Source organism: Sminthopsis crassicaudata, chromosome 1 (assembly GCF_048593235.1).
Source record: "Sminthopsis crassicaudata isolate SCR6 chromosome 1, ASM4859323v1, whole genome shotgun sequence".
Classification (NCBI taxonomy): domain Eukaryota; kingdom Metazoa; phylum Chordata; class Mammalia; order Dasyuromorphia; family Dasyuridae; genus Sminthopsis; species Sminthopsis crassicaudata.
The window spans coordinates 755,888,702-755,911,716 of NC_133617.1; the positions used below are offsets into that span (position 1 = coordinate 755,888,702).

The window sequence follows — 23,015 nt, forward strand, 5'->3', positions numbered from 1 at the left end:
GATTTCATCTGTCAAAATAGGTCCAAAGGAAAAAAATTGGTCCTTAATGCATCCCAGATTAAAGAGAGGGCTGCCTTTCTGTTGAATAGGTCAGGGACCTCTTGAATCACAACTGAAGTATCTCACTTGTCATATAAAATGAAAGGAAGAAGAAATTTTCTATTTTTAATGGGGCAGGACCCCACTTTTCTTTTTATATATTTTATTTTTCCCCAGTTAGTTACATGTTAAAAACAATTTTTAACTTTTGGGGTTTTTTTTTTTTAATTTTGAGTTCTCAATTCTATTCTTCCCTACTTTCCTTCCCTCCCCCTTTCCTGAGATAGTAAACAGTGATACATAGATTATGCATGTGCATTTGTGCAAAACATTTCCATATTAGTCATTTTATATAAGAAGACTCAAATGGAAGGAAGGAAGGAAGGAAGGAAGGAAGGAAGGAAGGAAGGAAGGAAGGAAGGAAGGAAGGAAGGAAGGAAGGAAGGAAGGAAGGAAGGAAGGAAGGAAGGAAAGAAAGAAAGAAAGAAAGAAAGAAAGAAAGAAAGAAAGAAAGAAAGAAAGAAAGAAAGAAAGAAAGAAAGGAAGGAAGGAAGGAAGGAAGGAAGGAAGGAAGGAAGGAAGGAAGGAAGGAAGGAAGGAAGGAAGGAAGGAAGGAAGGAAGGAAGGAAGGAAGGAAGGAAGGAAGGAAGGAAGGAAGGAAGGAAGGAAGAAAGAAAGAAAGAAAGAAAGAAAGAAAGAAAGAAAGAAAGAAAGAAAGAAAGAAAGAAAAGAAAGAAAGAAAGAAAGAAAGGAAGGAAGGAAGGAAGGAAGGAAGGAAGGAAGGAAGGAAGGAAGGAAGGAAGGAAGGAAGGAAGGAAGGAAGGAAGGAAGGAAGGAAGGAAGGAAGGAAGGAAGGAAGGAAGGAAGGAAGAAAGAAAGAAAGAAAGAAAGAAAGAAAGAAAGAAAGAAAGAAAGAAAGAAAAAAGAAAGAAAGAAAGAAAGAAAGAAAGAAAGAAAGAAAGAAAGAAAGAAAGAAAGAGATAAAGTAGCATGCTTCAATCTGTATTCCAACAGTATCAGGTTTGGTTTTTTTTTCAGGAGATAGATAAATATTATGCTTCATTCTTTGGGCGTGTCTTGGATCACTGTGTCACTGAGAATAGCTAAGCCATTCACAATTCTTCATGAAACAATGTTGTTGTTACTGTGTACAATATTCTCCCGGTTCTGCTCACTTCTCTATCATCAGTTCATGTAAGTCTTTTCAGGTTTTTCTGAAATCATTCTGTTCATCATTTTTTATAGTACAATAATATTCCATGACAATCATTGACTCCAGCTTGCTTAATCTTTCCCTAACCGATGGGCATGCCTTTGCTTTCTAATTCCACAAAAAGCTGCTATAAATATTTTTATACAGTAGGTCCTTTCCTCTTTTTTGGATGTCTTTGGGATACAGACCTAGTAGTGGTATTACTGGATCAAAAAGTATGCACAGTTTTATAGCCCTTTGGCCATAGTTCCAAATTGTTCTCTGGAGTGGCTGGAAGAGCTCCCAGCTTCACCAGCAGTGCATTAGTAGGCGTCCTCTTTTCAATACTCTTTTCCTTCCCTGGGAAAAAGAATGATACCCATGAGAACCGTAAGGACAGAAGAGCTGGAGTTAAAACAATGTTTCACACTCAAAGACAAAGTGGCCAAAGGACCAAATCAGAATTTAAAAAAACACAGCTTCCTAGAAATGCCCTTGTTTGACCAGCAGCAGGGCTGGGGGTCCCAGACATGCATCTTTTGAAGTCTTGCTCATGAGATTGTCTTTTTCCTCTCTGCCAAGAACAAGAAGAGCAGATTTTTGGTTTCCCTCCCTTCTCTTTTTTTTCCTTTTTGGCAAGACAAGAGATGCCATATTCAGGCTTCTTTTTGCATTCTAATAGTAATAGTGGGGCAGAGGTCTATCGAGTTTCCTGTCCTATTTTTGTCCTCTATCCTGTTATGCCCAAGAGCCTTCCTGGATTTTGCATCCATTCTCGGCTCCTTTAGGTTTTATTGATGAATCTAGAGGAGCTGAGAATGGAATAATTATGTTTTCATATTAACATTATAATTTTGATTTTCATGATCAAAAAATACAGACCATTTTCAGATGACAAAATTAAAACCATCTATAGCAGTGACACTGCTATAGTCGTCAAGGAGGGGGAAAGCCCCACATGTGCAAAAAATGTTTGTAGCAGCTCTTTTTGTGGTAACAAAGAATTGGAAAATGAGTGGATACCCATCAATTGGGAAATGGCCAAATAAACTGTGGTATATAAAGGTAATGGAATGTTATCGTTCTGTAAAAAGTGATGATCAAGCTGATTTTAGAAAGGCCTGGAAAGGTTTACATAAACTGATGCTGAGTGAAACAAGCAGAATCAGAAATACAGTGTACACAATAACAGCAAGAACAATGATCAACTGTGAAAGACTTGGTTCTTCTCAGTGACTCAGTAATCCAAAGCAATCCCAATAGACTTTGGATAGAAAATTCCATCTGCATCCAGAAAAAGAACTAAGGAGAGTGAATGTAAATCAACACATGCTATGTGCACTTCTTTTTTCTGTTGTTTTTTTTTCTCTCTCTCCCATGGTTTTTCCCTTTTTGTTCTGATTTTTCTCTCCCAACATGATTCATAAAGCAAGATTTATTAAAAATTAATTAATTAATTAAAGGAGAATTCTTTTTTCAGAACAATTTCTTAAAATGGAATTGGCAAAATGGGAGGGAAAATTCACTGAAAAGAGCAACTGCTTCAATTATACACTGATCAGAAGCAAAAGGAGATAAAAAAAAGCTAACTGAAAAATATTTTACCAAAAATTAGAATTGAACAAATGAAAGTGAAAGACTCAATGAGATATGAAGAATCAATCAAACAAAATTTTAAAAATAAAAAATAGAAGAAAATGTAAAATATCTCACTGGAAAAACAACTGATTTGGAAAATAGATCCAATCAAACAATTATTGGACTACCTGAAAGTCATGATGAAGAATTCTCTTTTTCTGAGATGGAAGCACTTTTGAAAGATTGGGATATTTTCTCTCTGGGAATAGCCTAGACATTGGATTGTCCTCAATTTATATTGGACTCAGCATTTGCTATCAAGCTAGGAATTTTCCCTGTGGTCCAAGAGTATGATAACTGTCAAGGGATACTTCGCCTTCAACCAAAAACATGTCTTTAATTACCGAGGTTTAATTTTTAGTCTTTATATTGGAAAAATATTAGATGAAAGCAGAAGTACCATGAGTGATATGAAGTTAGGACCAAAAGAACAAAAGCAGATGGATTTATGGGAGCTGCAGGGGGTTCTTCTTCCAATATTCCCTGATTGACAGCTGGATTGAGTGGACAATGTTACCATAAATCTAGTCATCAACTCATGATTACCCAAGGGGATGAAAGCACCCAGACTCGACCCTGTAAGAAATGTGAAGTCTTCATGAGACAGTCTATCCTTCCTGTGCTGTGGGATAGACACGTTGGTACCCATATCTCTTTGGGAGAAGGCTTTGCCAGCAGCATCCAGATCATCTGGCAAAATGGTTTCTGGATCCTGATTCCCTAGCATTGATGGCCAGCCGTGCCAGTGCCCTAGGCTTTCCTCCAGCAACAGCAGCATCCCATCTCCTCCTCCATCTTTCCCTCCTGCTTCCTCTTTCCTCCCTTTGTTTCTCCTCCTCCTCCTCCTCCTCCTCCTCCTCCTCCTCCTCCTCCTCCTCTTTCTCCTCCTCCTCCTCCTCCTCCTCCTCCTCCTCCTCCTCCTCCTCCTCCTCCTCCTCCTCCTCCTCCTCTTTCCTAGCCTTTTTCCCTTCAGCTTCTCTCTTTTTCATTTGTGGGGATTATTTTTCATGCTTGATCTGGGCCTGTGATATCAATGGTACAGCCCACTCCTGATACAGAGCAGTGCAGAGCCGTCACTGCGCTATCACTTAGATTATAGAGTGGTGCAGAACAATAAAGCTAATGATTTACCCAGAAGTCCCCAAGAGTATGGATCAGAGTCAGGATAAAAATCCAAGCCTTATTAATGCCAGTTCTCAGCCAAGCTAGTCATTATACCAAACTCCTCCCGTCATCATCATCACTCTATTTGACATGATTGTTATTATTAGTTATTTCTCTCTTTCCAGGTCTTTGCTCTATAGTACCAGTGAAAGACGGGTAACTAGAGAGAAAGAAAGAGACAGAGAGAGAGAGACAGAAACAGAGAGCAACAGAGAAAAAAGGAGGTAGAGAGAAAGAGATAAGTATGTATATGTTTGTATATACATAGGTATATTGAACTCTATAAGAAAAAGACCAGTTAGCTATGCAACACTAATCTCTCAGACAAGAAGAGTGGTTCTGTGCTCTGCTCTCTTCCAGTCATAGTTTTGTGTAGAGGAAGGGTCTGTACCTGAATTGGGAACTGGGCTTGGAGTCATGGCCTTAAATAAATCCCTGCACTCTCTGGACCTCAGCTTCCTCACCAGGAAACAGGTGAATGATGCTTGTCCCATCTCCCTCACAAGGCTGAGGTAAGAAAGAGATTTGGCTAAGAGTAACACTCCTTGTTACCATGAGTATCCAGCAAGGTGAAAGAATCCTTCCCCTTTCTCTCAGCACTTACTCCCTCATTCACTAGCTGCTTTCTTCAACTTCCCCTGGAAGGCCATGGGCACAAGGTGATGGCCACCATCTTCCAGAAGATACTGAGGTCAAGGTGCCATGTTCTTGGCGAGGAGACCCTTCCCAAGGCCAGTCGCCAAAGTCTGGTCCCCCACCTCCAACCCAATGGGCCGCCTTTCTCTTCTGTGCCTGGGAGGTTCGGGCTGACTTCACAAGCCAGTGAGCTTTGTGACCTTCAGCTGGGCTCTTGCCCTTCTGGGCTCACCTGTGGAACAAAGGATTTGTCTAGTCTCTCTGAGGTCTCTGCCCCTTTAGGATTCCAAGGAAAATCTCTCCCCCATCTCCTTCTCCCATAAACTGAGTGCTGGCTCGCCTCTGGGGACTTTGCTTGCTTCTTAATGATGGGGTGAGACCTTCCTTTCCCGGTTCATCTGCACAGTCCCAACCTCCTCCTGGGTTGTCATAGAAGTTAATAAGGGGGTTTGTGAGCCCGTTTGTGCCGGAGGCAGTGCCGGGGGGTGTGAGCTGCCAGGGCAGCCTCTAATAACCATCCTTCACTTAGTTTGGGAGAGAACTCAGACTTGTCAGCTATTTTTAGCTGGCCTGCTCCCATCCTCTAAAGCCTTTTAATCAGGACGTACCTCCCCCTCTGCCAGCCTGGCACTTTCCCAGGCTGGCTAAGTAGGAGACCCTCGCTTGCAGGGAGAGGACCTAGACCCAGGCTCCTTGGCCACTGGCCAAGTTCAGAGGAGCCAGACCACTCCCTATTCAAGGGCAAGGCCAATGGGCCCCATTCCCAGGACCCTTGAAAGTCTGGGAGGCCCCCCAGCTCAGGGAGGCAGGCAGGGCCAATATCACATCATACATTTCTAACTGGAGCAGACCGAGGCTCTGAGAGACCAGACATCCCTCTCGTGACCACCCAGAGAGTCGAGAAGCATCGGGTCTGGGAGGAAACGAATGGCTGAGACAAGACAGACTCCTTCCCCATGACTACGCTGGTCATAGCGCAGGTCCCAGGAAGAGCTCTCCACTCCACTCTTCACTTCTTCTCTCCATCCCCAAACTTCCACTAATCGTCCATGGGGCTCTGAGTCCCACAGTCCCTCCCCTCTCAGCTTACTTGTTTGGGACCTGCGTGGGCTGGGGGAGGACTTTTCTGAGGGGCTTTTTCAGCTCTGTACTTAAGATCCTTATGAAAAATTGAAATTAAAATCACCCTTTGTTCTGTAGAACAAAGGAGCTGTCCGTTCTCGCTGAGATCTCGGCCTCTTTAGGATTCCAAGGAAACTCCCCCATCCCCTTCCCCCATAAAGTGAAGGATATTAAAATGGAATTGTGGGACCTTCCCCTTCCTCCTTCAGTCTTTGCCAACAGCATGAAACAAGCTCTCCCCTCAATAGTCTCTGGACATCGAGCAGGCATTGTACTGGTACTTTCAAAGTCTTTCAGTTAATGATGATTGAGCATCTCCAGCATCCATGCTGTCATTGCAGGTGAAGGAATCATCTTCCTTCCCCTGGTTTCCCGGGACATCTGGCATTGTCCTGAGACCTAGAGCTCGGAAGGACTTTCAGGCCCCGTGGAGTCCATTCAGCCCCATTTTATATGAGGAAACTGAGCCCCGGGAGTGACAATGCCTAGTCAACATCACCGGGTGGTGAGTAATAGAGACTTTTAATCCTACGACCAGGAGAACCTGAAGGGCCCCATCCGAGAGACAATCAGAGCTAGAGGTGTCCCCTGATTCAGATTCATTTCACCCTGTACGTAGCCGAGGTGGATATTCCTAATGACCAATTACTGTCTCCAATCTCAGAGCCCTCCTTAGCCTGACCTGGTACTTAGATCCCAATCCAGGGAGCCAGATAATATCAGGGAAAGTTACAACATGGTTGGGATTGGCAGACCGAGCCCATCAGGATCACATGCGCCATCTCCTCCAGGAAGCCCTCCAGAATGACTTCTTACCAAGCTTTCCCATGCGAGGTATTCTCCGGCTTTTTTGTGATTTCCTCATCTCCCTCACTAAGTCTGAGCTTCCGAGGGACAGTGAGCACATCTTTAACATTCATCAGCCTCTGCCAGTCTAACCCAGAGCCTTTCACAGGGAACTGTAAAAAGTCTTGAAAAAGAAGGTGCAAGAAGTAGGTAAAATCTCCTCTTACCATGGCTGCAAATACTCCAGGTGACACAGAGTCTTTTTAGACTCCCCAGGTGCCCAGATACTTAGTCTCGGCTTCCTTAGTCACTTAAGCTGATGGTTCTAGATCAAAATTGCCCAACGGTACGAACTATAATGTCTCTTCTCGCTGTCAGTCCCAGGCCTCCTGGGATAGTGAGGGGCTCGGCCAGGGGAGAGATCCGCAATGGGGGCTGTACTAATAAACGAATGTGAGCTAGAAACAACAGTTAACCAAACAGGGACCTCATCAAACATGGACAGATGGGCTTTCTAAGCCCCAGGAAAAGAGGGAGGATCCATTAAACAGATGAGCCCCCCCCCATTTTCCAGTTCCCTCCGTCCTCCTGAGGCTTAGGAAGCCTGGACTTCTGAGAGAAAGTTAACTTCTTTTTTTCCTTTTTTTCACCCTGGTCTAAGCCCTTCCAAGGGCAGCGTGAGGAGAAGCAGACCCAGAGTATGATGGGGCTTATCCACCAACCACCTTTAAAACGGCCAACCTGTCAATCAAGTAAGGCTTCTAAGACACCGGGCATCTGAGCAGGAAAAAAATATTCAAGGGCGAAAGGTGAGTGATAAGTACAATTATTGAAAATCTCCAGCCGTACTTGGGAGGTAGCGGAAGCAGGACAGCTAAGCGGCTCCAGTTCCATGTGAAATACTGGTCTAGGGCCTGCTGTGGGCCAGGGCTGCCCTTCGGCCTTGGTACTTAGCCCAGCGCTTAATAGATGCTTGCTGAATGACCAACAGTAGCAGAACTACAAAGACAAAATGAGCCAGATTCTTTATGGCCTGGAGAGCACACCCTGGAACAGGACAGAGCTGTCTGGGGGGAAAGGGGAAGGTCAGGAGCGGCTTCCACGGGCCACATGCAGGCCAGGGGGGCTTCTTCATCTCAACCCTTTTCCTTCCATCCTCCATGTAAACATGAGTCCTCCATGACATCTCCACCTCCATCCGTTTGTAGGAAGATTTTGAGGGGAGATAAACACAACCAACATCCACTCAGCAGCTCCTGACCTTTCCTTTCCTGTGACAGTTTTATCAGTCATCTGAGCTATAATATGATGGCGATAAAAAGTACATATTTTCTCCATCCCAGAAAAGAATCGATGAAGCTTCCTTGACAAGCTTTATTGAAAAATCGCTGCTAATGGCTTAAATCCACCTACAAGAATGAGCTGCTAGGAGGGACATTTAGCTAAGTACGGAGGGGATAAAATGTGACCTGAATTGCAGGGAGGCAGGCGTGGGGAAGAAGATTCAGGAATGAGTCTTAAAACGAGTGCGGTGGAAAATGCTTTACACTGAACTTGGTGCAGCGACAGCGTGCTATTTATAGAAAAGGAAGAATGCAGGCTGGAAAGCGTGGCACAGACTCAGGAAGCCCAGCTTGGAACGGACCTTCGGAACCCCTGGCCCAGCTCACACCTGAGCCCAAGAACCTCAGTCAGCCCTCCTGGGGCCCATCGACTGAGGAACATTAAACTATCTGTTCGTAGCATAATTCACCCCAAATCAAACAGATTAATAGCAATTAAACTCAAATCTATTAGAGGACAAGAGAGAATCTTACAAAGACTCAAGGGAGAACCTTCAGAAATAGAAGCAGAAAGATTATCTGAACCATCTGCCATTCACCTTAACCTGGTACACCCCTGCTGTCCCGGCTGACTCCTGGCCCCTCACAGCAGGGAGTCAGTCAGAGTTGTCCATACCCCATATAAAGCCCATCTATATTTAGGGGAAACATAGAGGGATAAGAGAAAGGGGCTCCAATCTTTGCTTTCATTGATCATCTTAGAGAGGAAAATCCTCTGAGAATAGTACTATGATATGACAAACGGTAATATGATATTATGATAATATGATATAAATTCCCAGGTGAGCTCACATTCAAGAAGACTAAGATTGTCCAGACTCAAGAATCAGTTCAAAAAGCAAAGCCTGAAATAAATTACTGTAAATGGAGGTGGGAAGATGAAGTGTTGAACCCCAAAAGACCAAGAGAAAAAGGTGAGCATGAGCCCAGATGCCAGTTAGATAAACTGATAGGAAAATAACAAGAACTTCAAAAGCATGTTCGCATGATAACTCAGCATTCTATCCTAAAAGTAAGTGAGTTCTAAGCCCCCTGGCAAAAAGAACAATAAATTAATCAAAGGTTCTAGATATCTTATGTAAAGATGACAATGAATCCTAGAATGGCTTTAAAAAAAAAAAGAAAAGATTCAAAATAAGATGTGAAGATGAGGGAAAACTCTCAAAGAAGAATTACAGAAGACAAACAACTGAGAATACATAAAAACACATAATAGGTTTTTTTCTAAATAAAAGAAGCTCTAAGAAAGAAAATTACAGACCTGGAAATTAAAAACAGACATAAAAGAAAATGTGGCTGAAGAACAGCAAAAGAAGGAACATGGAATTTTGCATAAGGCAAATATATAATGCATACACACACAAAAAAATAATGGGTGGGTCTTCCAGCCTAATAATAATAATAATAATAATAATAATAATAATAATAATAATAATAATAAGTCAATACGCTAATCCAGAAAGCAATATAAAATTGTGTAAGTTTTTAAAACAGGCAACAAAATATTAATAGAATCAACAGATTACTAGCAGAGGAGAAACCACATTCTTGAAACTCTGTACTTGAAACAAGGATTCTCACAAGGTGCTAACCCAGTGGAATTGATAAGACAATGGTTACCTAGTTTAGCATGTACATTCTCTAATTCAGCATGATTGATTTAATCTTACAACAAATAATGGTTCTTTAGTGATATCATGGTTGGTTTATACTCAGTATACAGCATACAAGCTGGGACAAAGTCAGCCAGACAGATTCATTTCATCTCCCACCTTTGTGGTGGCTGAAGGCTAGAGCACAAGCTCCCGGACTCAGGGAGACTTCAAGACAGAGACCATTGTGGCGGTCCTCCTGCCTCCCCCACAGAAACCAGAGGACCTCCAGAAAGGTAGCGCAGGCCCCAGGCAAAGAAACTAGACTGTGAAGGAGACAATTAAGAATTTGGATTTTATCCCTGGCTATTCTTGTGGTGATTACTTTGCTGAAACAAAGGCTGGTCCAGAGACTTCCAGAAAACCAACCACAACATTACAGAGTTTAAATTTTAATAGCAAACTAGCAAGCATTCAGGAGAAGAACCTTAAGCTTTGAAAGAGTCAATTTGAATGAACTGCTAACTCAGGGCATTTTCACTAGCTGACCCCCAGATCTGCAATTCTCTCCCTTTCCAGCTAGCTTCCAGCTTCCTGACTTTCTTCGGGTCTACCTAAAATCTCATGTTCCTTAAGAAGCCTTTCCTAATCCTCCTTTAATGTTCGTGATTTTCCTCTACATATGGTTTGTGTTCAATTGTTTGGATGTTGTATGTTCATTGACTATGAGCTCTTTGAGATCAGGAACTGGTTTTTTCCCTTTCTTTTAATTGCTAAAATTTAATGCATTTCTTGGTATATATGAAGCGCTTAAATAATGCTTGTTGAGTTGCCTTAACTACAGTTATTCAAGAAAATAGAAAGGAGAATGAAATATTTTAGTGTAATCAATGCAGTTTCCATTCAATATTATGGTTGGTTCTGCCAGATATGATATTTTTGGTCACAGGCCTAGTTCATTTTATTGTTGAGATATATTATTCCACAAACTGCAGTGTTCTATGGTCGCTGCTGCTAAATCCTGTACAATTCTAATTGTAGCTTCAGTATATTTGAATTTTGTTTGCTTGTTTGTTTCTTGTAGAATTTTCTGTTTGATCTAAAGGTTTTGAAATTAAGAAACAATATTCTTATGTGTATTCCTTATATTTGTTTTTTTTTTTTGAGATGGCAATTGGTGGATTTTTTTCTTTCTACTTTCCCATGTTCTATTGCCCCAGAGCAATTTCCTTTAATTATTTCTTGTATTATTGTATCAAGGTTCTTTTTTCTGGTCACAACTTTCAGATAGTCCAATTATTCTTATATTTTCTCTTCTCAGTCTATTCTCTAGATCTGTAATTTTTCTTATAAGATGGTTTACATTCTCTTCTATTTTTTCATTCTTTATATTTTGTTTTGTTATTTCTTGGACTCTTAGAGCTTTTCTGGCTTCCCCTTGCCCAATTCTAATTTTCAAAGAATTATTTTCTTCTTTAATACTGTGGATCTTCTTTTCTAGTTGTTTAACTTTTAAAATAATGTTTTATTGTTTTTCTTGAATGAGTCTTTTGTTTGTTTATTTTTCCTCAATCTCTCTCATTTGATTTTTAAAGTCTTTTTGGGGTTCTTCTATAAATTCTTTCTGGACATGGAGACATTATTACCCTTTGTGATAAAAGAAGCTTTTTTTTTTTACTTTACTCTCCTCCTTTGAAGATAAACCCCAATCTTTCCTACTCCCGTAGTAAGTTTCTGTGGTGGAGTTCTTTCTTTTTTGCCAGTTCATTTTTTTTAATGACGACTATTCATGTAAGTACCTCTAATCCTGAGTGGAGCGCATGGTGCCTCTGACTTCACTTCAGCTGGCATCTCTAACCTGGGGTTCCAGGGCTTCCCCCTTCTGCAAGTGCCCACAGCTAGCAGCATCCCTGTCCCACTCCTTCTGCATTCTCTGGGCATGCTAGTTCTTTCTCACCCAGGGCTATGTCTCAGCAGCACAGCTAAACTAGGTGTTCCTTATTAATAGAGGTTCCCTTAGTCTTTCTAGCCTCAGACCCCCCCACGCTTTTGGGGAGGTAAAAGTTCCTGTGGTTTGGCCTAATGCTACTTCTGAACCCACTAGTCCTAGAGCTCTCCACTTGCTATTTTGAAGAGCTAAGCTGGAGGTGTTTATATTTCACACTGGTTACAGCCCAATCTAGGGGTCTTTCTTTGGGTCTTCTCAGGTTGTCCCAGGAAGACCCCTGTTCTGCCCCAACTACATCCATCCTAAGGTTCAAATTTGCTTTGTTTGTGAGGAAAATCTGGAGAGTTTGGAATTTTCTATCTTACTCTGCCATTTTCCCAGAATCCTCCCAATAAATGTGTGGAGTTTTTGCAAAATTGAAACTAATAATAAATAAAATCATAAACAGAAAAATGTTTAAAATTTTTTCTGTAAAAGAAACTACATATGAGTAGAACATTCAATATATAAACACTCAAAGCAAAAGAAGCCTAAAAATACCAAGCATATATAGTATCAAGAAAATACAAAGCAATTAAATTAATACCTTATATTTCTAAGGGGTAGTAAAGATATTGTTTTTAAAAATATGATTGAAGGTTAAAAGGAAGATCAAAGAAAGACCTTCAAGAAAGCAAAGAATCTAGGGCATGAAGATTTAGCCTAAAGAGTCATAACAAAGGAAAGGGAGCAATTAAATTACTATGTTGTCAAGAAAAATACATATTCCCTTATAAGTTAATCATTGAAGGAAGTTTTAATAGCAAAATAGGAAGTTGGTAAAGTGGGGGGGGGGGGATAGGCAAAATGAAAAAAGGAAAGTAGAGTTATTTTCCCACCTGACTAAGATGTGAACAGAAAATTTACAATAATTTCTTTAGTTTCTCAACCACCATGGGAAGGTATGGTAAAATAGAGTAAGAACAGGGAGAGTTGAAGTAAGAACAGGGAGAGTTGAAGTAGAGTTAGAAACGTAAGTGTGGTCCCTTTAAGAAAGGGAAAATTCACAACTAGGGCTCAGGAAAGAACTGTTAACTAAATAAATTATGAGATCGCAGAAAATGTTAAAAAGTTCAACTACACAAAATGTAAAAGTTAAAATAGATATAGTCACTTAGGAAAAATTATTGTTTCAAATACCACTAGTGAAGGTCTGTTATCCAAGCTATAAAAAGAAGTGGTACCATTATGTAATATTGAGCCAATCTCCAGTCAAATAATATGGAAAAAAGTTCTCAAAAGTATTGAAAACTCTCAACAATCCTAAGCAAAATTAATCCAAGCAACTAGTAATAAAAATGAAAATGAAAATATCTCTGATGCTATACCTTACATCCAGCAAATTGTTGAAGATGACCCCAAAAATGGGAAAAAAAAACAATCAAATTCAATTAATGTTGAAAAGAGAAAGTAAACCTTCGGAGGGTATAATTTTCAGTTTTGCCCCACACCCTCAAGAACAGAGTCAGTCACATAATAAGTGATTTAAATTTGTTTTTAAGTTTAATTGAATTTAATGGTGGAAGCATTGTGGAAAGATAAGGAGACTAAAACGCTATCTTTATTTGTCGATGCATACAATGATGTTTATTAATATTAGATTTTCATCATTTTCCACCTGAGACAATGTTCTCCCCTAGTGGAACTGAATCCCAACTTCTCAGCCAACAACTTAATTCCTTCCAGATTCATGCCATTTCCAAATGGGACAAGCATATTATGTGGACTTTAACATAAGTCCATCAAAAAATACAAGCAACAGAGTATTATCAAAAACACATCCCACAGATGTTCTATTATACATTTTAACACTAGAACAGATCTATTATCGACAGTCTATTCTTTGGATGCAAAAATCAAAGTAATTTCCAATCTAACTAATTTTTCCAATATCCTTATTCTTATTCTCTGTCTTTTCTACATAAACAATCTGATTGATTTTATCAAATGCGTCACTGAAATTTTGGCAAAATCTTTTAGCATTCTACTTTCAGTCTGCTTTAAAAAAAAAAAAAAGCCCAGAGAGACAGAGACAAAAACAATAGGGTTTGTCTAGCTTGATCTGCTCCTTTATTTGTTGGATAAAGTCTTTTTGTAATCGCTCCTTTCTTTGCTGAATGTTCCCAAATCATCACTTCAACCTGTCTTCTCAATAGCGTAGCACCCTTTCTTAACTACTTGCCATGTTGCCAGCCCAAGATGGGCAAGCAACAAAGCATACGAGGACAGATCTCTAAGGCCTGACCCTCAAGCTCCCTTTGCAAGCTGAAAGAGCTCTATTACTGTCTATTCTGTGGGTCCACTCAGAAAGTCTAACTTGTACGAGACTTTTACTCAGATTCAATGTCATCAACTTGATAATCAGCCCTGTGGTTTTAGGGGTGAGCCTGTCATCCAACAGCTTAGCTATTCCTTCCAGAAGAGACTGATGCACCTTGTGAACCAACTCATGTTTGGGGTCAAGAGTTATTGTCCAGAGGTTCTTGCCAGTCCAGATGCAGATGCTCAGTTCTAACACAATTCATGTGTCCCTACAGGAAGGCTTCCTCTTAAAAATCAGCCACTAGACACAATTAGGTCAAACCAAAGGCATTTACGATGGCCTAGTAAACAAAGTAGCTATAAATATTCCCCCCCGAGCCTGAAACAGTTATTCTGCAGGTGTAGGAAGTGTCTCTATGAAGAATGGACATCCACTTGGTGCTCAAAGGTAGTGAGCCACGTGTGTGCTGAATCTGTACGGCCAGGGAACAAGGGCTACCTCGGGGCTCCAGCTGTGGTCCCTGCCTGTGACATCCTCACAAAGTCACCAGTTCCTTCATGTTCGTCTGATTCAAGTTTAGTTCCTTTAATTATTATTTCCTCTTCCTGTTGCAAATTGACGTGATAGTCCAGGCAAATTTTACTTTTGGCACAGAGCTTCGGAATGTTCCTGAGGACACAAGTACCTCCATCACTCCTCTGTGTTGCCCCTGGACCAGACTTGGGATCTGTTTCCTGAAATCATCTGGTTTTTTGCTGCCCAGGTCATGGTGCATTGAATACGGGACAACAATGTTGACTCTCTCTCTGCCTCTGATCTTCGTTCAAATACTCTTCCCCCCACATCCTATCCCTCTCTGTTTCTTGGACTCTGTCACCTGATCACATCTTCTTAGGTCCAGTCGTTTGAGCCTGAATTTGCTATATTATCTCTTTTCTGAATCAGTCATTTCCTTCCTGACACATATCCCATCCTAAGTCCTATTCCCCCCACTCAGAGATATACATGGTGGCGACATTAGCCCTCCATCATTTGGCTCATTAGCAGTGTCCAGGAGGATGCACGGAGCCACCTGATGCCGTCTCATCCATGGCCGTTGCGTCTGTGTCCCGGATCTCCCTGAGAACATCTCCTGCAGTGAGTATGAATGTGGCCGTACGTGTATGAGTGCGTGTGTCTATGTCGTGTACATGGATGTGCTCATACATCAGCTCAGACGCGTGAACATCCGTGGTTAAAGTTAGTATGTGCATGTAGATATGTCTGTCCCTGTACATTTGTGCACACCCACAGTAAACATGGTACAAATGTGTATTTACTAAACTTCCCTAGGTCCACTTTATTGCACTTTATTGTCTTTATTGATTGATTTTCAGCAGAGAGTTCACTCTCCTGGTATTTCAAGCCTCAGTCCAAGGCTCCGAATCCTGCTTCCAGACACCATCCTCTTAACCAGCTGTTCAGTTCCCAGATCTGCCTCTCCCTCCTGAAGTTCCTGCCTTCAATCAACAGCAGTGACAAAAACACCATCTGCTCCCAGAGGCCTTCGCTTGTTCCTGGGAGTTCACAATCCTCAGCAAGACTTTCTAGGTTCTCTCTTGCAAGGCTTTTGTCCCCAGATGAATCGCTAAATGAGGGGAGTAGCCCTCAGGTTTGACTCTGATAAGTTCTGGCTCGCGCACCCCAGAAAGACAACAGAACCTCGCCACTGCGAGTGTCGGTGACCGGAGCCCTGCAGTCGGCTCACCGCCAGGTCCACTGCCGTTCCTGGACCTTCTCCACTCTGTCCACTACTGGGGATGTGGCTCCTGAGGTTCATCCCCCTGGGATGAAGTCCTCCTCCCCCCATCCCATAGAAGCACTCTCTAAGAGGATCACCATACTTAGATTTTGAGACCCTGTGCCCAAATCCCTCATTTACTGATGAGGAAGACTACTGAGGCAGACAGAGATGAAGCTCCTCATCCACAGAGCCAGCCAGCATGTATGTGTCTGGAAGAGGACTGGAATCTGGGTCTTCTCCGAGCCTACCATCTAGGAAGCCTCCAATCAGGAGGATCCTGGGATCTTTCTGCTTCATTTCCCCTCTGGGTCATAGCCTCCTGGCCCATTCCCATCTGCCCCCGTGGTCCCTCTCCTTGTCTGCAGGGTGCTTCATCCACTCCTCCAGGGGATACTTTTCCCTAACACTTTCCACTGGAGAAAATTTTTCCTTGGGGTCCTTATGCTTCTCTTCTATGGAGAGGTTTTCCTACCCACACTTGTGATGAATTTGGTGCAGGAAGAACCAGGGACAGCGACTCCTTCTGGACAGGGGCTGACGGGGACCACAGAGGCCTCGGAGTGCCAAACCACCATTGCACAAACAAGGAAAGGGGGTTCAGGGAGGATGCATGACTTGCCCAAGATCTCATGTCTTCTCCAAAGGCAGGATTTGAACCCAGGGCCACTTAGTCCAAAGTCAGCGCCCGTTGCATTATGTTACCTTATATTGCATTATGCATTGTATTAGTAAGTGCTTAATAAATGTTTGAGGAATAGAGTCCAATAGCTAAAAGTGAGTTTCTCTGGAAGCAGTTTTCTGAACTTTTCCTTTGTTTCTCTATGTCTCCTTTTCTGCCTGTCTCTCTGTCCCTCTATTTCTGTCTGTTTCTCTCTGCCTTTCTCTCTCCCCTGTCCCTGCATATTCCAAAAGTTCACAGGACCCTCTGTCTAGATATGAAGACAGAGTTTTTAAAAATCCCTTCCTCTCTTCAGAAATAATGTTGGGACTTCTGAGTCACATGAAGAAAAAAAGGACTTCATATGTACAGAACACCTACTATGTGCCCAGCAGTTTACAAATATTGCCTCATTTGTCGTAAACGAGCCTGGCTGGAAGGCTTTATTCCTAAGCCCATTTTATAGTTGAAAATTTTGAAATGGATGAAGGGTGAGTGACCCGCACACAGTCACACAGCCAGCAAGGTCTTCTTGACTCATCCACTGCCTCGCCTGACTGTTCATGTGACCAATGGGACTAAGGACTGGTCTGATCCGCATGACCTCTCAACCTTGTCTAAAAGGAAGTACGTGTGGGAGAAAGCTACTTTAGCTACAACTTCCCTCTGAGAAACAAGATCACTAATGAATTAAAAAATGACAAAACAACAGAAAACAAAACAACAGAAACCGCTAATCCCAGTCCCATACACACACATACGCATACTCCTGTCACTGACCACCACGCTCTGGTAGGGCTGCACAAGATTGCAAAAAACTGCCCTTTCCCTCCCACACCCCCATCCCTCCCCATGCAATATAGAAAAGCTCCAAAGCAGAAGCCCCCTCCACCTGGGACTGCAATACAGCAGCACTCAGCTATGGCAGCTCTCACCTAGAGGGCCGAGGACGGGAAAGTGGGGCCATTTGCCAGGGAGTGTAATGTGCACGGTGCCCCATTAAGCCATTAAGAAAGGAATACTATAATTCAACTGGATCCAATTTTATCCGGAAAAAGTCACCTTGGAAACATAAGGAGAAAAGAGAAGAGAAAAAAGGAGGGGAGAGAAGGAAAAAGGCGAGGAAGGAAGGGAAAAGGAGGAAAGAGAAAAACTTGAGGGGAGGGGAGGGGAAATCGCCTCATGCCGACCATTCCAATGATCCAAAAAGAGAAGCAGGGAGAGTCCTGAGGGATCACCTGGTGCCCAGGGAATGCTGCTTCTTGGCCTGGGATGCTTTTGAAAGTAATGAGCAGTCTGTCTGTATGAGATCACTACGGAGTCCCCCACTTAGGAATGAACAGCTATGCAAGATTCCTGCCTAAGCCACAAGTGGCTACACAAGGATTATCCAGCTTAGCTGGAGTGGTGCTCTTTATAAGTCATTTTCCCTCTTCTTTGCCTGCAGGTTGCCTTCTCTCAGTCCACCCTTTCTCAGTCCCCACCTCAGCTGAGCCTCTCTGTGGATCCATTTCCTTAGCGCGTGGACTCTCCCCTGGCTTTCATTCCGTCCCCAGAGAGTATCAGCGGTTCCATTGCTGTCTCTCTCGTCTATCTCCTAGCCTGGTCAGGCCCTCCTTCGGGTCCCCACCACGATGGTTTCCTTCATCCCAGCCTGCACTCGGTCTCATAAAAGATCCCTTTCCCACCGACTTCTCATTCTGGGTGGGAGAGGGGGGAAGCATGAAATTAAAGCCAGTGTTTCACCTCGTCCCTGACAGCTCATGCAATCCCCAGCCCACCTGTTCACCCCATTGATTGGGTGGCTAAGAAGCTCTCCAGAGCAGAGCCTTTCCCTTCCAGGAAGGCGGGCCCTCCACAAGCACATGGTTGATCCCTTTTCTAGGAGCAGGGGATAATGGGTAGGCAATCTTATCGCTGCCCTTGGAGGAACTTCATTGACAATGAATTTTGTGTATTTGACTTGCAGCTGGGAGAGACTTTTGAGATCCTCAAGGCCACCTAGCTCCGGTCTCACTGATGAGGCTACTGAGAGTGAGACTCTGATAAATGACTGGCCCAGAGTCATGGGAACTACGCGTCCTGTGGCAAGCCAGGAGCTCAGGTTTTCCTGACAAATCCACCAGCCAAAGGCAGAAGGTCGTCAGGAACTCAGGCTCCGGCAGGCAGGGCTCCGTCTCCCCTTTGATTTTCCTTTGCCTGGAGGAATGAGGGTGGAGAGGCGAGCAATCTGTGGACACTTGTCATGAGCAGGGGATAGAGTCGTCTTCAAATCCCCCGGGACTTCCTGTGTCACTCTGGACAAGTCACTAGACTTCTGTCAGCCTCAGTTTCCTCAATTGTAAAATGGAGATAATAACAGCACCTACCTCCCAGGGTCATTGTGACAGTCAGAATTTGTAAAGGGCTTAGCACTATACATATATTAGCTGTTCTCATCATCATTATCGCTATTATTATGAGTCCCTTAAGGTGAAATGGCCAAGAATTTCTATGGCTCAGTCTCCCCAAAAATATGGACAACGATATTACATTTAAAATAGAAAATAAAACAAATTGATGTTGATAGAGACCCTAAAAGCTGCAAGCTCTCTGTTCCCTCCCTACTCTCCCTTCTATCTTTGTCCCCAAAGAGTCCATGCAGGAACTGAAGACCACTTTGGGGCTTCCCATTTTCATTTATTGCCACCGTAGCCTATATAAGCTCTGTCATCCCTTACATCACGACCAAATAATTCACCCACTTGCCACCAATTCCCGGGCCAAGCTCGAATCGATTTGTGTTGGAGTTGTTTGTGGCCAAGTCTCACCCCCAGCCTCCAGCTCTGGGAGGGTGAAGGAAGCTCCTCACCCGTGTTTCATGCCTTGCACAATAATAGGCATCGAATGAATGAATGAATGCATAGTCCCTGGGCACATCCCCTATTTTATCTGTGAGGGTCAGTTCCCGCCAAGTAGAGGCTCCAGGTGCGATGGAGGGCACTATGAACCAGTGGCACCGCTCTCGGGTGCTCCACATCCCAAAGCCTGTCCCAGGGGCCCAGAGATTCCTCAGTGTCGAGATCCTGGGAAGAGAAGTCCCACGTCTGAAGAAATCTGCAGAAGACTCCCTGCAGAAATAGATGGGCCACGCCTCTCTGCCATGGCCCTCCTTGGAACGGGCTGCCAAGTTCCCGAGGCCGCCTCTGAGCGGGGTGAGGAGCGTCATTTATGCTCCAAAGTTGGAACTTTGGGAAAATCGCCATTACAAAAATGGAGGCTTAGCTGCATCGGAGCAGCCCTGGCTCGGCCCCCTCTTGTAATGAGGCCGTGTTTGCCAGCTCTCCCCTAACTCTCCTGGCTCCCCATTAGTCCTGAGTCATGGCTGAGCCTCCTGCCTCTCCCAGCTGCTGTCACCTAGGCAAGTACACTCACTTGCTCATGCTTAAAAATATGATTTGGTTTTGAGCAATGTGTTGAATTGGGTTTGGTTTTGTTTGGAGTTTATTTTTTTGCCTGTAATGGATGGATTTCTTTTATTAAAAAAAACAAAGGCTTTTGTTGCAATGATGTTCCCTGGGAAACAGGAAAGCCAGTATTAGAGATGCATAATTCAAAGATATTGCGGTTCCTTTTTCCAGCTTCTCCTGAAGCAGGTGCAGAGGTAGCTACTGCTCTGGCTTTGGCCCCCTGGGCTTGCCGGCCTCCTGCAGACAAGAGAAAGCGGCCATCCCCAGGAGAAGTGCACCAGGGTCCGCAGCTCCTGCCCAGGCTCTCGTGCCGGGGCTTGAGCCCCAAGTGGAGGACTCAGCCCAGAGGGAAGCATGGTGGTAAAAGTCTCCAACCACCGTGAGCAGCCAGCGAGACTTCCTCTGAAGGGGCTTCAGAGCCTCCAGGGATCAGCAGCAGCTGAGGAGGGGGCCCTGGAACAAATGCCAAGGTGTTAACCTTGAGTGTTCTGAAGGTTCCCCACCTTAAGGATGCCATGGCATCCAAGTTGGGAACTGCTGCTCCACAGGCTTCCCAGCGGGGGCTATGAACTCCTGCTCCCCTTCCCCTGGCCTTATGATCTATCTGCCTGTTTCCGTCTTACCTGCCTTGATTTCCTGTGACTCTAATCTCTTTATCTGTCCTTGACACAGGAATATCAAGATTCTCCCCATCTCTTTCCCGTGTGAACAGTTGGTTTTGCCATATCTTTGTGGTGACATCTAAAAATGCTCCTTTGGTCCCACCGTGGAAAGCAGCAGCTCCGCTCACCCAGGGGCAGGGGGACACTGGAATAACATGAGTCCGGGCTCAGTTTACCCTATTTCACGAGTCACTAGGCCCCAGAGATGCACGCTGGGAAGTCACTAGGCCCCAGAGATGCACGCTGGGAAATTAGAACCTCCCTGAGCTCCTCAGTGCGTTGAGTCTTTGGTGTGGGACTTAACTTGTCAGCATCAAAAACAAAACTAGGAAAATGAAAAACAGGGATTAGGATAAGCTGATTGAAAATGATAGCTCCAAAACCCTGTCATCTGTGATCTTCAGAAGGAAGCTGTCTCTTCAGGCCCTACTCTGGGGAGTCTCTGGGAAATCAGGACAGAAAGGAGTGAGCCTGAGCAAGAGTGAAACCTATTGTAATGCACAGATCTTACCTGACCCAGAGCCTCCTCTTCTTCCCATCCCTGGGGACAAACAGGGCTAAACAAGGTCCACACTCTGTGTACTTAATACATGCAAAATGAACAAACAGTCCATTTAAATTAGGGTTAGTTTATGCCTTTGACCTCCACTGAGAAGGAGGATACTATGAGCTCTCTTTGGAAAATTATCTTTTAAATTATGCATATCACCAAGAATCAAAAACATTTCCATACACAGATAGTATTAAATTCAGCTAGGAGAAATGACTTTGCCCTGTCTGTGTCCTCTTCTGAAATTCTTTGTGCTTCCATCTTTTTTTCCATCTTTACCCCCCCATTACTACCCACCCCCATCAAACATGCTCTCCTTTATAACAAATAATAGCCAGACAAAACTAATAACCCCCGGATGTGTCTAAACCACGTCTCATTCTGTCTCTCAGCCATCCTCTTGCCCCCACGAAGTCGTATCTCCTGCAGCTGAAAGTCCCTCTCGCTGCCTTTCCCCAATATTCAACTGAAGAATTCCAGAACAAAAGACAGAATGAGGACTTTAGGATCAACATGCAAGAGGTGCCCCATTCAGAGAGGGAGTGGGACAAAGGATGGAGCTGCGAGGCAGGAGACAGGGGATAGCCTGAAGTGACCGCTGAGCCCCACTAATTGAGCATCAGCCTGCTCCCTCCCCTGCCTAACTTCCTGTCACTCAATGACCTCTGCCAGAAAGAGGTCTGACTCAATGAGCTACCCCACACACCTGCGAACTGGGCTTTGGGCCTGAGCCACTTTTCAAGGAGCCCTCCCTGACCTGGCTGGGGGAGCCAGACTCACTGTAGGGGAACCCTGGGAGGTGTTTTCACTGCAAAGACATTTTTACCAACAGCTTTTCCTGAGCCCAACACACAGTCCCAGAGGACTGACCACTTGTGCTGAAAGGCCAGCCTTGGGGCCACGTTGGTGCCTCGATTTGCCCTTTACATTTAAGCCTGTGATCCAACCGTTCTTCACTCCACTTTCTGAGCATCTCCTCAGAAGGGGTTAAGTTTCATTCCATCTTGACTCTAATTTGCACCCAGGATGAGACTTTGACTCTTGTAATTGCTTTAGATTGTGAAGCTTGGACTCAGGTAGAATCTGTTGTGTGGGAGAGGGATGCAAGAGACCCTGGGCAGAATTGACAAAACTTGGCTATAAGGGTTGAGGAGGACGCCAATATTTTGAACTTTGGAACTCCAGACAACTGGAAGGCAACGAGGGGTAGACAAATAATTGATTTTTTTCCAAGAAAAAGGGAACCTTTGGAGGGAGGCAGGGTTTGTTGAAAAATGTAATGAGTTCTTTTCTGGATATGTCAAGTTTGAAGTACTTAAGACTCATTGGGTAGAGGTACCCAAGAAATAGATTAAAGTTGAAGAAAAGAGGAGGGTTACATATAGATTGGGGAGCTAGAGAGATGGATGGATAGATAGATAGATAGATAGATAGATAGATAGATAGATAGATGATGGATGGATGGATAGATAGATAGATAGATAGATAGATAGATAGATAGATAGATGATGGATGGATGGATGGATGGATGGATGGATGGATAGATAGATAGATAGATAGATAGATAGATAGATAGATAGATAGATAGATAGAAGAAATTGCAAATGCAAATTTTGGCCACGGAAGTAAATATATACAAAGAGAATCCAGAGAAAGAACAGGATAAGAGAGGGATCAGGGCAGAGCCTCGGGGAGGGATCAGACTTAGTGGGCAGGAGTGAGAGCCAGAAAATAACATAGAAGAAAGAGCCAGACAGGCAGGAGGATCACCCCCGTAGGAGAGTGTCCATTGTGTGGCATGGGATCAGTATCTATTTGTCCTTGGCCCTGGTCTAATCACACTGGAGGCTTGTGTTCCATTCAAATCACTAGAGTTTAGGAAAGCCTTTCTTTAATGTGGAGAGGATCCTGGGAAAGAGAACAGGAAGAGAAGGGAACTGGAGGCCAGACAATACCTGAGCTACCCAACAGCCCCAGTAAAGTCTAGTCTCCTGAGAGGCTGAAGAAATGCAATCCCCGGGTTCAGTTGCTTCAAGGGCTGGCATGTGTGTATGATGGGGTATGTTCTGCATGGCCCAAGAAAATAGAACTAGCAGGAAGGATGAAAGTCAGGGGAGGCAAAGTCCAGTGTTCCGTGGGGAGAAAGAACTT

General features: G+C 43.7%; 1 long non-coding RNA gene across 6 annotated transcripts in view; it reads right to left on the reverse strand.

The window, feature by feature from the left end:
* LOC141552137 (uncharacterized) overlaps positions 1 to 23,015 on the reverse strand; it is a 264,486-nt gene that overhangs the window by 208,777 nt on the left and 32,694 nt on the right. The gene's annotated exons all lie outside the window — the stretch shown is intronic.